This window comes from Pristiophorus japonicus, chromosome 15 (assembly GCF_044704955.1).
Source record: "Pristiophorus japonicus isolate sPriJap1 chromosome 15, sPriJap1.hap1, whole genome shotgun sequence".
NCBI classification, from domain to species: domain Eukaryota; kingdom Metazoa; phylum Chordata; class Chondrichthyes; family Pristiophoridae; genus Pristiophorus; species Pristiophorus japonicus.
Window position 1 is genome coordinate 101,352,944 of NC_091991.1, and position 15,575 is coordinate 101,368,518.

The 15,575-nt window shown below is 46.0% G+C and overlaps 1 long non-coding RNA gene across 1 annotated transcript in view; it reads right to left on the minus strand.

The window, feature by feature from the left end:
- Window positions 1-1,461: 1,461 nt before the first annotated feature.
- Window positions 1,462-15,575, minus strand: part of LOC139225823 (uncharacterized) — a 30,078-nt gene continuing 15,964 nt past the window's right edge. Inside the window, exons 2-3 of the long non-coding RNA XR_011587164.1 lie at window positions 2,589-2,750; window positions 1,462-2,302 (exon numbers count right to left, since the gene is read on the minus strand). This is a non-coding gene — a long non-coding RNA (uncharacterized lncRNA). The remainder of the gene's footprint in view (window positions 2,303-2,588; window positions 2,751-15,575) is intronic.

Consider the following 15,575-nt stretch of genomic DNA (forward strand, 5'->3'; position numbering starts at 1 on the left):
AATTTAAGATGTGCAAGAATGAAGAGGTGGGCCAGACCATACACACTCCGCACGTACAGGGATAAAGAGGTTTTACCTCAACGTGTCCGACTACACCTGCCTTCGGAGACTGCATTTCCACAAGGTGGTGATCAATGAAATATGTGAGCTCATCAGGTTAGATATGTAGCCTGCAATCAGGACATCAGTGTCGGTCGAGGTCAAGGTCACCGCGGCACTGTCTTTCTATGCGTCCGGTTCCTTTCGGGCATCCGCAGTCGAGATTTCCCCTCTGTCTCACCATGCCACCCATCACTGCATTGGACAGGTCACAGAGGCACTGTATGCACGAAGGATGGACTTTATCAGCTTCCCCATGACCACGGAGGCTCAGATTGACAGGGCTGGAGCATTCTACCGCATTGCTAAGTTCCCCAGGGTGCAGGGAGAAATACAGTGCACTCACATCGCCTTCTCAGGACCTGAAGCTTTTTCGTAACAGAAAAGGATTTCACTCCCTGAAGGTCCAACTAGTTGTCGACCACAACCAGATCATACTGGCAGTGAATTCCAAATGTCGGGGCAGCTTCGATGAGGCTCACATCCTGCGTGAGAGCGCTGTCTCTGACATCTTTTAGAGTCAGCCACAAGGACAATGCTGGATGCTTGGTGATAACTGATATGGCCTAGCCACCTGGCTGATGGCCTCCCTGCGTTACACCCACACTGAGGCCGAGAAGAGATACAACCAGAGCCACAGAGACACACGCAATGTGGTCCACAAAACAATAACTGTGCTTAAGCAGCGTTTCAGATGTTTGAACCACTCAGGAGGGGAGCTACAATAAAACCCAGAGCAAATTGGTAAATTCGTGATTGTGTGCTCCATGCTGCATAACCTGGCTATCAGGAGGGGTCAAGAATTGCCAGAACAGACTGATACTCCACCTCAGGAGAGAGAGGAAGAGGAAGAGGACGACAAGGGGCAGGATGCTGACCTAGGGCCAGACAATCAGGCTGGCTATGCAACCTTGCCCACAACCCCCTCCAGACCACAGGAAAAGGCCAATGGTGGCTACATAGCTGCAAGACTCTTACGTCAGGAGCTGCTATCTGAACGATTTGCCTGAAAGAATGTTGCTGTGAGTGACAACGCTGACACACTGCTGTGTGTGTGCAGCTCAGACATCAATGGTGCCGATCACTTTGGTGCCAGTTAAAGTTTACATTTTATTTAACGCTTTCATGTTAAGGAATCACCAGTTTGCAATGGAACAGCTATGTGAGACAATGCACAACAAGGTTATGTACAATAAAAAAAAATTATATCAACATTGATTTGAAATCATAAGTATAACAGGCATAAACACCAAACCCCTGCCCACACCCCACTTTTTCCACAATTGACACAAATCAAATGTTCAACATGTCCAGCAACACAGAATACAAATGCAAAGCAGGAGGGTGCTCCCTCCCCCCATATATTACAACAAATTGCATACACCCAGATGGAGATATAACACAGCCATCACCTGCGGACATGCACCTCACTTTCCTTCCCCCCTCCTCGCCCCACGGCGTCTGGCCGAGGAGCTCCTCAGGTGGTGCCTCATTGGTGGGGGGGGGGGGGGAGGCGGGGGGGATGAAGACAGAGCCCGTGGTTGCATGGGTACGGGAGCAGGGAGTGCCGAGAGAGGAACATTCTCTGATGCAGAAGCAGGATCTTGGTCCTTCCTCTCATCTGTCATTCGCAGTGATGGTGCGGAACCTAGGAGTGGAGTGCCCCGCTCTGGGACCACTGAGAGGCCTGTGCCAGCAGTGTTCCTGGCTACTGCATCCAGGGCCTCTGTCATCTGCGGAACATACTCGGTCATGGTGGCCAGCTGTCGGGATATGCCCCCCTAAACTTCGATGAGCTGGTCACCAATGTCTACAGTCCTCCTGGACAAATGTACCATCTGTCTGCTCTCATGAGGCGCTCGTGGACCAGACCTGCTGTGCCTATGAAGCCTCCGTGGGGTCAGCACCATCCTGGGGACAAATGCGGCGCCCTGTGACGAGGAGCTTGGGGACGGTACCTCCAGAGTGGAGGCGGGAATGACCAGAGGAGCACTAAATGGCCTTGGAATGGAATGGCTTCTGGAGCAGGTTTATCGAAGTCCGTGCTCTCATCTGTAGAGAACGGACACAACTGGATCTGTAGAGAATTGACGGGCGAGAATCGGAGCTCCTCAGCACCAGATGTAGGATCGTCTAGAGTCGGGCCCTGCGCCCCCACCTTCTGGCCTCTGTGATCTTGCCTGGGGCCGCACTGCTGGCTGAGCTGCAAAACACAAATGAGGTTATTAGAGGAGAAGGGTGTGCTAGGGTCACAAGGCGAGTCCAGCACTACACACAGCATATGCACAACAAAAGCACCACCGCTATTAAAATCATCACAGACATCACATTTCATGACCATCAACATATTTGCATTACAATGATTTTCATTAGGCCACCATTATTTTTAGGACAATTTTAGAAATCATCTATCATATATGATTGTTCGGGTATGAGTGGGTGTGACATCTATTGACTTTACATCACGCAATGGTGTAAACTTTACTCACATGGCATCACTTCAGGGTCTGCAGATGCTTCCTTGGCTGTCCGGGGGTGCTTCCCCATGATTGCGAGCACCCGCTCCTCCATCTCAGTGATGTCGCTGTGGACTGGTGCCCCCCACCCCCACCCGCTCACCTCTGCACGGACCTCATCGTCGATAGCTTCTTCTGTAAAAGGTGATAGGACGACATGGCATGAGATCATTGCGTGATATCATTGCTAGGTACTGTCACAGAAACTGATAGAACAGATAACTGACAGATGTAATCATGATTATTATGATAATTATCATTCTTTACCTAAAGACATACACCATGACCGCAGGCTTTGAGTACAACATTCCCGGTAAAAGTGAAAGACCTCACATCTGCTGATAGTCACTCATGACTCTTACGTATTTATATAATTTGATTCGTAAGTACATATAAATAAATGTAATACTTACACTTGTGGATCCCACAAGGTCATTCCATCGTTTGCGGCATTGGTTGCCCCCACACACCTCGTTGGTCACCAACGAGACCGTCTCTGCTATCTCAGTCCATATCGTCTGGTAGGCCTTTGGAGTGGGCTTCCCACGCCCTCCGTGTCAAATCACCCCAGTGTAACTCAACCTCCTGCAGGAGGGAGGCATTTACCTCGTCCGAGAACTTCCTTGCTCTTTTGCGCCCTCCAACGTGCTCCTCTCCCAGCTCACTGCTCTCGAGCTTTTAAATCCTGTGTTTCTTGAACTAATTCCGTTTCTGTAGCTCCTAATTTCCCTGTTTCTATAGCTCCCAATCCCCCTGTTTCTATAGCTCCCAATCCCCCTGTTTCTGGAGATCCCAATCCCCCTGTTTCTGGAGATCTTAATTCTCCCTTTTCAAGGGTTAGCTCCCCGGTTTATGGAGCGAAGTTGCCTGTTTCTGGAGGTAATTCCCCAGTTTCTGGAACTCCTAATTAACTATTTCTGGGGCTTTACATCTCATGTTTCTGAAGGTAATTCCTATGTTTGTGGAACTAATACCCCTGTTTCTGGATATAATTCACATGTTTGTGGAGATAAAATTCTCCTCTGTCTACACTCTTAATTCCACTGTTTCTCAAGGTCCCAATTCTCCAGCTTCTGGAGCTCCTAATTGCCCATTCTAGACCTAGTTCCACTGTTTCTGGAGGTAATCTCCCCATTTCTGGAGCTCCTAATTCCTCCTGTTTCCAGAGCTAATTCCTCTGTTTCTGGAGTTCCTATTCCCCAGTTTCTGGGACTATAAATTCCCCTTTTTCTGCACGAATTTCACTGTTTCTGGAGCTCTGAATTCAATTGTTTTTGGAGGCCCTAAATGCACTATTTCTGGACTAATTCTCCTGTTTCTGGAGCTAATTTCCCTATTTCTGGAGCTCTCACTTCTTTTGTTTTGTTTCTGGAGCTCTGAATTCTCCTATTACTGGGACTAATTCTCCAGTTTCTGGAGGTAATCCCTGTGTTTCTGGAGCGCCTACTTTTCCTGTTTCAGGAGCTCCTTATTCCTCTATTTTTGGAGCTCATAATTCTATTGTTTCTGGAGTTAATTCGTTCATTTCTGAATATCCTAATTCCACTGTTCCTGGTGCCCCTATCTTCAGTGTAACTGGATCAAATACCACTATTTCAGAAGCTTTTGGTTTTCCTGTTTCTTCAGTTCCTAATTCTCCTTTCTCAGGTGATAGTTCCCTAGTTTCTGGAGCGAATCTTCAGTTTCTGGTGCTAATTCCCATGAGTTCCTAATTCCCCTTTTGCTGGAGCTAATTCCCCAGTTTCTGGACCAAATTCCTCTGTTTCTGGAGCTCCTAATTCCCCAGTTTCTGGACCAAATTCCTCTGTTTCTGGAGCTCCTAATTCCCCTGTTGCTGGAGCTAATTCCCCAGTTTCTGGACCAAATTCCTCTGTTTCTGGAGCTCCTAATTCCCCTGTTGCTGGAGCTAATTCCCCAGTTTCTGGACCAAATTCCTCTGTTTCTGGTGTTCCTAATTCCCCTGTTGCTGGAGCTAATTCCCCAGTTTCTGGACCAAATTCCTCTGTTTCTGGAGCTCCTAATTCCCGTTGCTGGAGCTGGTTGCTCGGTTTCTGGAGCACCAAATTCCTCAGTTTTTGTGACACAAAATTCCCGTGTTTCTGGAGCTAATGTCCCTGTTTCTAGAACCCTTAATTTTATTGTTTCTGGAGCTCCTAATTCCTCTGCTTCTGGAGCTTTCTCTTAACTCCACTATTCCGGGTGATCTCTCCTAATTCCTGAATTTGGAGCTCCTAATTCTCGTGTTTTTGGCGATCCCTAATTCCCCTGCTTCTGGAGCTCTCTCTCAATTCCACCGATTCTGGAAATCTGGGGTCAGCGGTAAGAGAGGGGACAGGGAATGGAGTCAGTGAGTGGCATCAGAGAGTGGGGTCAGGGGTCAGAGAGGGGGATCAGTGGCCAGCGATTAGGATCAGTGACTGGGTTCAGTGAGTTGGGTCAGGGGTCAGAGAGTGGGGTCAGAGTTGTGTAAGGGTTCAATTACAGGGTTAGGTGTCAGTGAGTGGGGTAAAGGATCAGGGAAAGGGGTCAGGGATCCATGAGTGGGGTCCAGGGTCAGACAGTAGTTCAGTGAGTGGGACAGGTGTCAGGGATCGGGATCAGGACTCAGTGAGGCGGTTCATGGGTCAGTGAGGTTAATGAAGTGATATCAGGAGTCAGTGAGTGGGGTCAATGATCGGTTCATGGGTCAGTGAGTGGAGTTAATGAGCGACATCAGGGGTCAGTTAGTGGGGTCAATGACCGGTTCAGGGGTCAGTGAGTGGGGTTAATGAGTGACATCAGGGGTCAGTGAGTGGGGTCAATGACCGGTTCAGGGGTCAGTGAGTGGGGTCAGAAAGTAGTCCACGTTCATTTTTCCCTCTAGTTTCTAGAGCTCCTAATTCCCCTAATTCTGGTGCCAATGCCCCTGTTTCTGGAGCTCCTAATTCTTCAGTTCCTGGAATTCCTAATTCCCCAGTTCCTCGAATGCCAATTTAGCTGTTTCTGGAGCTAATTTCCTGTTTCAAGTGCTCTTAATTCCATTGTTTCTGGAGCTCTTAATTTCCCTGTTTCTGGAGCTCGAAATTCTCCTATTTCTGGATCTTATAATTCTGTTGTTTCTGGAAATAATGTCCCTGTTTCTGGAAATCCTAATTTCCCTGAGTCTTGAACTAATTTCCCTGCTTCTAAAGTTAATTACCCTGTTGCTGGAGCCCTACTTCCGTTTCTGGATATGCTGATTCCTGTTTCTGGGGAGCTCATAATGCCCATGTTTCTGGAGCTAATTCGAGTGTTTCCAGAGCTCCTAATTCCACTGTTTCAGGAGCTGCAGTACAGAGGGACCTGGGGGTCCTTGTCCATGAAACACAAAAAGTACAGCAATTAATCCCGAAGATAATGGAAATGTTGGCCTTTATTGCAAGGGGGATGGAGTAGAAAAGCAGGGAAGTCCTGCTACAACTGTACAGGAAATTGGTGAGACCACACCTAGAGTACTGCATACAGTTTTAATCTACGTATTTAAGGAGGGATATCTTGCATTGGAGGAAGTTCAGAGAGGCTTCACTAGTTTGATTCCTGAGATGAAGGGGCTGACTTATGAAGATAGGTTGAGCAGGTTGGGCCTAAACTCATGGAAGTTTAGAAGAATGAGAGGTTGTCTTATTGAAACATATGATACTGAGGGAACTTGACAAGGTAGATGCAGGGAGGATGATTCCACTCGTGGTTGAAACTAGAACTAGAGTGCATAGTTTAACAATAAGGGGTCGCCGAATTAAAACTGAGATGAGGAGAAATTTCTTCTCAGAGTGTCGTAAATCTGTGGAATTCTCTTCCCCAGAGGCTGGGTCATTGAATATATTTAAGGTGGAGATAGCCAGATTTTTAAACGATAAGGGAGTGAAGGGTTATGGGGAGCGGGCAGGGAAGTGGAGCCTTGCCCAAGGTCTGATCAGCCATGATCTTATTTAATAGCAGAGCAGATTTGAGCGGCAAATGCTTACTCCTGCTATTTCTTATGTCAGCATAGCTTAATATTGGTATATGCTTGTTTGAACCGTGAATGGTTCGTGAAGGGAGAATGATTTTCTGTAATCCGACTGAGAGAAAATGAAGGGTGAAGTATGGATGCATAATCAGCATTATTTTTACAACTCGCCCTTTTCCTGTTGACTAATTGGTCAAATATCCAGAATATTAAACCAGTTATAGGGGTAATCAATATCAGCAGAAAGAAACCCCAACTTGTCAGAATGGACACGATTCAGTCTGGGGTAACAGCAGAATCCAAATCCTGCAGTCACTTGTGAACTCGCTGGTGTTTCAGGATGGTGAATGACCAAGTGAATCCCTTCCCACACTCAGAGCAGCTGAATGGTCTCTCCCCAGTGTGAACTCGCTGGTGAGTTAGAAGGCTGGATAAGAGTAGGTGAAACAGCGCCGATGAACTTCCAGCGCAGACGGGTAATTGAATCCCCTCCCACAGTCCCCACATTCCCACGGTTTGTCCGTGGTGCGGGTGTCCTTGTGTCTCTCCAGATTTCACGATGAGTTGAAGCCTGGTCCACACACAGAACACACGTACGGTTTCTCCCCGCTGTCAATTCTGCGATGTTTTGTCAGGCTGCATAACTGGTTAAAGCTCTTTCCACAGTCAGTGCACTGGAACACTCTCACTCGGGTGTGTGTGTCTCGGTGCTTTTCCAGTCACACTGATATTTTAAATCTATCCCCACAGGCACAACAGACAAACATTTCCTCCTGCTACATTAAAAGGCCGATAATATTCTGGCTGGGTTCAGTTCTACACTCACTAGTTCCCCTTCCCTGAAAGTGCTGACTCTGGCTGGGTTCAGTTCTACACTCACTGGTTCCCCTCCCCTGAAGGTCTGACTCTGGCTGCGTTCAGTTCTACACTCACTGGTTCCCCTCCCCTGAAGGTGCTGACTCTGGCTGGGTTCAGTTCTACATCCACTAATTCCCATGTTTCTCCTAAGTCTAAAGTTCCTTATTCAATTGTTCCCGGAGCTCCTAATTCATGTCTTTGTGGTGCTCTCATTTCCTGGTTTATGGAACTGCCAGTTCCCCTCTCTATTGTGTTCAAAATTCACCTGTTTAAGGAGCTCATAATTCCTCTGATTCTTGAGCTAACACCACAGTTTCGGGTGATCTCTCCGAATTCCTGATTTTGATGCTCCTAATTCACTTGTTTTTTTTGGTGATCCTTATTCCCCCATTGTCACAACTCCTAATTCCCCTGCTTCTGGAGGTCTCTCCTAATTCTGCCAATTCTGGAGATCTGGGGTCAAGGGTAAGAGTGTGGGGTCAGGGGTCAGGGAGATGGATGAGTGAGGGGCGTCAGGGGTAAATGATTGAGGTAAGTAAGTGGGGTCAGTGAGTGGATTCAGAGGACAGTGAGTGGGGTCAGTCCATTGGTTCAGGGATCAGTGAGTGGGATCAAGGGTCAGAACGTGGGTTAGAGAATGGGGTCAGGATTCAATGAATGGGGTCAGGGGTCAGACAGTGCAGGTCGAGGTCAGAGAGTGGGGTCAGGGGTCAGTGAATAGGGTCAGAGTGGGGTCATGGGTCAGAGTCAGTGAATTAGGTCAGAGTTTGGGGTCGGGATCAGTAATTGCGGTCAGGTGTCAGAGAGTGGATTCAGTGGTCAGTGAGTTGGCCCTCACATTCCATCACACGTTGCTCCACTCCCTCCATCAATTCCCCCAGCACACACTGCCCCTTCCCCTCCAACAATCTTCCACAACATACACCTCCCATCCCCCTCCAAAAATATCCATCGCTCACTGCCCCTCCCGCTCCATCAATCCAGCAATCACACTGCCCCTCCCCCTCCCCTCCATCAACCGCTAATGTATGTAAACACGCTTATACACTCGCTTACATTGGACTAGTAAGAAGGGAATAGCGAAGCCTGATGGGTAATGAACCATCCGTGGTGTGAACCTTAGTACAGATTTAAATTCTGAATAAGCAAATCCACCAAGGGCAACAGTCTGGAACATAGACTGTAAATAGTATCTGATTCTCATGAAAAACTGTATTAGACTAGTTCTCTCGGGAAGAGATAAGGAAGCCAGTATTTTGGAACAGTTACTTCACACATCATAGGGACTATGGCAAAGTTCATATCACTGAACAACATGATTGACATGTGATGAGAGATGGACAGGTAGGAACGAACCACTCTGAGCTAGTCTGATGAGAATCAACAAATCAATGTAACCTTCGCTGATAGCAGTAGACCAATCGATCATTTTGTAGGAGGATAGCACCCCTCGAAAAACTGTATAATTGTAATTGAAACCTCTTGTACTTTGAAGTGTTCATTGGAACATTTCCCGAGCATGTTCGAATAATAATAAAACCGGTGAACCGAAGTTTTCGTCTGAATGAATCCGTGGTTGCTATACAGAGGACAGGTGTCGACTCCTTATATCAGGGAGTCCACCGCGAGGAAGAGAAGTCTTCCTTTTACCCCAACATGTGAGCAGGGTGCAGACACTCCGACCTGGAAGATGTGGCATCTGACAATGGCAGTGAGTATGTTTTTTGTACCACCTGCAGCATTGACGGGGAAGGAGGTAATCTGTACAAAGAACTAAGAGGAGTTAATCGGTATAACAAAGTTATAATGAACCACGGAAGGATGAAATCCAAGGCAGGGGGATAGGTGTACTGCCTGAACAAGAAGGAATACAACCAAAAGGGGGGGTGGGACCCCAGGATGTTTAGGAAAAACTGGCCAGTGGGATAAAAAGAAGACCAAGGGGGTTCTCTGCGAAATGGACCAAAAGGCTACCGGGTATAAATGCTAGCAGGAAAGACGAAAAATAAGTTGCTGAAAAAAAAATAGGATAAGCTGTATTGAATGAAAATTTGGTGTGAATGTCTGTCTTTAAGTGAAAGTGTTGTGTGGAAGCTTTCTTGACTGTTGAATAAGTTGCTGGAAAACCATAGTATAAGCTGTATTGAATTCACAAAGGATGACTTGTTTATCAAAAGATAAAACTTGTAACCTTGAAGCGAGAAAAAATAAACAATTGAACGTTTAATTGTTGAATTGCAAATTGCGAATTTACGTAGTTTAAATTAACAAATTCACGAAGACACAAGCCCTCTGTGTAAAATGTTTGTTAGATACAAAAACTAATTTGAAGAAAGGAGAAAATGGAAAAAGACGTAACTTACTGGAGGCGAAGAGATATTGGCCATGAAAAAGATATTGATTTAATTGGAGGGTCTGTCCACAGTGAAATTTCGTTTTTGTTTCAAAGTTGTATATTGGAAGAGAGATAAAAGACATTGTTGATAATGATTTTAAATTATGAGAAAGTTTCACTTCAGCAAGGAGATTTAAATTTCGGGTTTGAAAACTTTTAAAATGGATGCCGTATTCTGATATCAGGAAAGGTTTAAAAAAAAGAATTACGTAAAGTCATGTAATGATGTCAGGCCTTCTTACAAACCCTTCTTACAAACCTGCAAAGGAGTTAACCCTTCCCACTGACAGCTGTTTTATTTAGCTCACCAAACAACTTTAGCACCGTTGCATGGAATTTAATACTGGACTTTATTAATTTGGGTTTCTTAATTAGACGTGAATTTTTTCCCACATGCCAGAAGGAAAATAAAATTGTAACGGTTATAAAGAATTTAAAAAAAATGTGTAATCTTTAATATGGAAAGAGTGAAGTAATATATCTAGAATACATCATAACACAAGGGAAGAGGCAGATGCCTGAGGTCAGAAAGGAAGCAATTCGATCAATGCCCAGGCCAGGAACCATGAAAGGGGTCGGGCAGGTGCTAGGGCTATTCAACTACTGCAGAAATTTTATCCCCGAATATGCCGAGATGGCCCAACCTATACAGAACCTGGTCAAAGGGGGGAAACCCTCCCAAGATCAATAAACGGCATTTGTAAAGTTAAAACGAGCTCTCACAAGTGCTCCAGCCCTGAGATTACCCAACCAGAATCTATACCCACCACAGCAAAGATCATTACATGGGGACAGGCATAGGCCAGTGGCATTGTAATGCCAGGACACGTACCCAGCATATCTTAGTAGAAATGCTAAAAATGGTATCCGACTCGCGAAGGGCTAGGTGGGGACCAATGCTCTTACTCCCCATCGGGACGGTAACAATAAAGACAATTTAACAACCCTGCAGGGTGGATCATTACGCAGGGAGAGGAGCATCCGCGTAGCCCGACAGGAGAAGACGAGGGAAATAGTCAGGCTTGAGGAGGCAGACGTGGATCTATATGTAGATGGGTCTTGGTGCTGTATCAACGGGTCACCATGGACGGGATGGGCCGTGGTAGATAGCAGCGGACAGGTTAGAAGGGAAGGATGGCAAGAGGCTGAATTGGTGGCTCTCACCAAGGCTCCGAGGCTCGCAAAGGGAAAACGAGTAAACATCTATACAGTCGGTATGCTTTTGGAGTAGTGCATGATTATATGATAGCCTGGAGTAGACGGGGATACATGACATCAGGAGGAGGGCCAATTAAACGTGAGGCTTGTTAAGAAATTAGTGGAAGCCTCCCTCCTACCCCAGGAGTGTGCGATGAGCAGACAAGGGGTGGGGGGGAGCGATGGAGACTGGCCGGGGAAGCCCAGGTTGGAACATGTACAATCGGGCCCGAGGAAGTAAACATGCTTAAGGTACAGGGAGAAGCCGCTCCACAGGAAAAGGACAGGTGGAAACAGAGAGGGGCTTCAACAAGGGTTCGAAGGGATATGGAGGAAAGACGGGAATGTGATGGCCCTGAAATGCATCCGGGGAACCTACTAAATTTATACCACAGGTATTTCCATACAGGTAGAACCAACATGATAAGCTCGATGTCCAGATGCTGGTGGTGGAAGGTAATGGGTAGAGAAAATACACTGAAGAAGGTGCGTGATATGCGCAAAATACAACCCAGGGAGGAAAGTAAAGGTCAGAATGGGACATCAGCCCCGGCAAGAAGGACCCTGGGAAAACTTAAGATAGATTTTACTGGACCGTTACCCAGCAATAAGGGGAAGACATACTGCCTAGTTATAATACCCCGATGGGGAATGCCACTAGAGCTGGACTCAGATCAAAATACACACTTCACAGTGCAGGTGATGAAACAGGCTTGAGCTTTCCTAGGGATCGGGCAAAAATATCCCATATCATCCAGAATCATTAGGATTGGTGGAACGAATGAAAAGAACCCTAAAAGCGGCTCAAGCCAAGGCAATGAGACTGCCTAAAGTCTTGGTTACAGGAAGTGAAGACGTAGGAATATATAAAGACAGGATTCGGAGGTTTGTAATGGAACTAAAGGCACAGACTAGAGATCAGCAAGTAATCAAGGACTTCGAGAATGACACGAAGGAACAGAAGGTCCAAATATCACAAAGGGACTAGTCAGGTGATGGTGAGGATGGTAAGGGACATGTGCGCCGGCGTAGTTATAAAGGATATTGGCAAGTGGAAACACTGGACCCAGTTGAAAAAGCATGGTCACTAACTAACCAGTGATGACCAGGAAATATTGTTTCTTTGCAGGACTCTAGTGCACGTGGGAACAACATGGGGTAATGCAGCCTCATATCAAGGACAACAGGCTGAGGGATGGCGAGACCTGTATTCAGGGACTCGGGCGACATTAGTTGTGATAAAGAATCAAAAACGCTGATAGTGATGGACAGAGCAATAGTAGACTTAAATAACAGGCATAAAACAACGTAATGAGGAAGCGAAACAACATTGGGAATGGGCCAGTAATACGGGACCAATAATTAGTGGGAATAAGACCATGGTGTGTTTTATAATCAGGAGGGACAGAGATACTGCACCCGGGGGAAGTGGGTGCAGGTTTCACTCAACATCTATGAATGGTGGTGGAGAGATATCTCCAGAGATAGACCCACCATCACGGCCCCACCCACTACATTAGTAACAGTGAGCACTACCAGGGCTCCGACCACCACACCCCCAACGTGTCCAACTATGAACGCTGGGGCAAAAGGGGGATTGATAAGGCAGACCAAGGATAAGATACACTTCGGGGTATGTCAGCAAATAATCACTGTATTCCTAAATTTAACAGACTTAACCATCCCCAACTTCTGCGGGTCAAACACTATAAGCATGTTAAAAAAAAAACGTGACCCTGCGGGCACTTGAAGACCCTGAATCGAAAACCATGAAGTTTAATGTGGAAAGAGGGTCGGGTAAAAAACAGGACCGGGGAAAAAGAAATGGTAGGCGTGGGATATGCAGCGGGATATGCGATGGTAAACACTATCGACCTGCACACGATAGATGATGGGATCAACGCCCCAACATGAACCTGACCGGGATTGTTGGATAGGGATGAGGATAATGAAAGGGTACAGGCACAACTGGGGAATGGCACGGAAAGGAAATTATTACAAATGCCCACACATTGCGAGACCATGCCAGAACCATAAATCTGATAAATAGAGCGGAAAGAAACTTGAGCAGAATCATACAGACAGAAATCGTATGCGCAGGGTACGGAACATGGTTACTCAATGGTATACAACATAACCTGGAGCAACTCCAAAATGGAAAGGTGCCGGATTGGAGAACACTTAATGTATTTAAGCTGGACCTTGGACAAAAACATGACTCATGCCTGTGAGGTGTGGAGGAACAGTCATGCTTGGGTCCCAAAGAGCAGATGTGTAACTGGACATTTAAATAGAATAGGTTTTGTATTATCTATACCACAATATGATGTGACAAAGGGAGATCCTCTATACCAAACAAACAATCTAGGATATACGAAATCAAACTCGCGTGCGGTACCATGACAATCCAGATATGTAATTGAAGAAGAACAACAGTACTAAGAGCCTCAGCATAAATGACTTAAAAAAATAAACAAGTTGTTTTATGTCGAGATCCACGATGAATGATCAAAGATGACTGTCGAGATGACCAAGTGGACAGGTGCACCTTGAGTATCACCCCCCCCCCCCAGTACAGGACTACGAAACTACTGTTTAATGTGCAAAATTAAGGCACATGGCATTGGGGGTAATGTATTGACGTGGATAGAGAACTGGTTGGCAGACAGGAAGCAAAGAGTGGGAATAAGCCGGTCCTTTTCAGAATGGCAGGCAGTGACTAGTGGGGTACCGGAAGGTTTAGTGCTGGGACCCCAGCTATTTACAATATCTATTAATGATTTCGGCGAAGGAATTGAATGTAATTTCTTCGAGTTTGCAGATGACACTAAGCTGGGTGGCAGTGTGAGCTGTAAGGAGGATGCTAAGAGGCTGCAGGGTGATTGGACAGGTTAGGTGAGTGGGCAAATGCATGGCAGATGCAGTATAATGTGGATAAATGTGAGATTATTCACTTTGGTGGAAAAAACAGGAAAGCAGATTATTATCTGAATGGTGACAAATTAGTAAAAGGGGAGGTGCAACGAAACCTGGGTGTGATGGTACATCAGTCATTGAAAGTAGGCATGCAGGTACAGCAGGCAGTGAAGAAAGCAAATGGCATGTTGACCTTCATAGCAAGAGGATTAGGGAGTATAGGAACAGGGAGGTGTTACTGCAGCTATACAGGGCCTTGATGAGACCACACCTTGAGTATTGTGTGCAGTTTTGGTCTCCTAATCGGAGAAAGGACATTCTTGCTATGAAGGGAATGCAGCGAAGGTTCACCAGACTGATTCCTGGGATGGCAGGACTGATATATAAAGAAAGACTGGATCGACTAGGCTTATATTCACTGGAATTTAGAAGAATGAGGGGGGATCTCATAGAAGCATATAAAATTCTGACGGGATTGGACAGGTTAGATGCCGGAAAAATGTTCCCGATGTTGGGGAAGTCCAGAACAGGGGTCACTGTCTAAGGATAAGGGGTAAGCCATCTAAGACCGAGATGAGGAGAAACTTTTTCACCCAGAGAATAGCAAACCTGTGGAATTCTCTACCGAAGAAAGTTGTTGAGTCCAGTTCGTTCGATATATTCAAAAGAGAGTTAGATGTGGCCCTTATTGCTAAAGGGATCAGGGGATATGGAGAGAAGGCAGGAGTGGGGTACTGAAGTTGCTTAGTGGTGCAGGCTCGAAGGGCCGAATAGCCTGCTCCTGCACCTATTTTCTATGCTTCTATGTTTCCCGCTGCTCCACGAGGAAATGGGGAATGGTGTGTGAGCATCACGGCGATTGAGATGACGGTCATAAATACCTCATGCGCCATGAATACTGACTTCTGCTATACCACGCTTGACAAAACACACATAAATGGATACATTATAAACTCTGAACTGAAAGAAGAAACCATCAATGGGACAATGATAGACAATATCTCAGAAGGGTATGAGAAGGCCATCGGACCGCAAGGAAAACCGATACTCAAACTGAATGAGGAATAAACTCGATTGAATAGAAGAAACAGAGGATACTCCAGGTGGGGCAGAATTCGACAAGATAGAGAAGACCCCAGGTGGAGGAAAGATAGAGGAAACAGAGGATAGCCGAGGCAGGGCAGAATTCGAAGACTGAGAAAATGGAATGCTGGACCAATGTGCAAGTGCATCCGTGTATACGGATAGTTTCACATGTACTGGTTGTAGTCAAAGGGATCATCTTGGTCATATTACTATTGTTAGCCTGAAAAAAGTGTGACTTATGTAAGAGGCAGGCCCCAGCCCGTACAATAGTTAAAACATTAAATAAAGGGAATATAGACAGTCCGGCAGAAAGGACTTAACTAGTATAACCTTGATGAGAAAACAGGTGGGTCCTGCAGTTCAGAAAGTAGCGCTGCCCAAGCGAAAGGCCAACCCTGGAAGCTCACCCATGGGGAAGTAATTGGGAAATGGCTTATATTGGGCATATAGCCAAGGGCCATTAGTGGGGATTTAAAGGGGATAAAAAATGGTCACTAGAATGGAGATACTGAAGATAGTGAATTGATTTGATATATAAAAT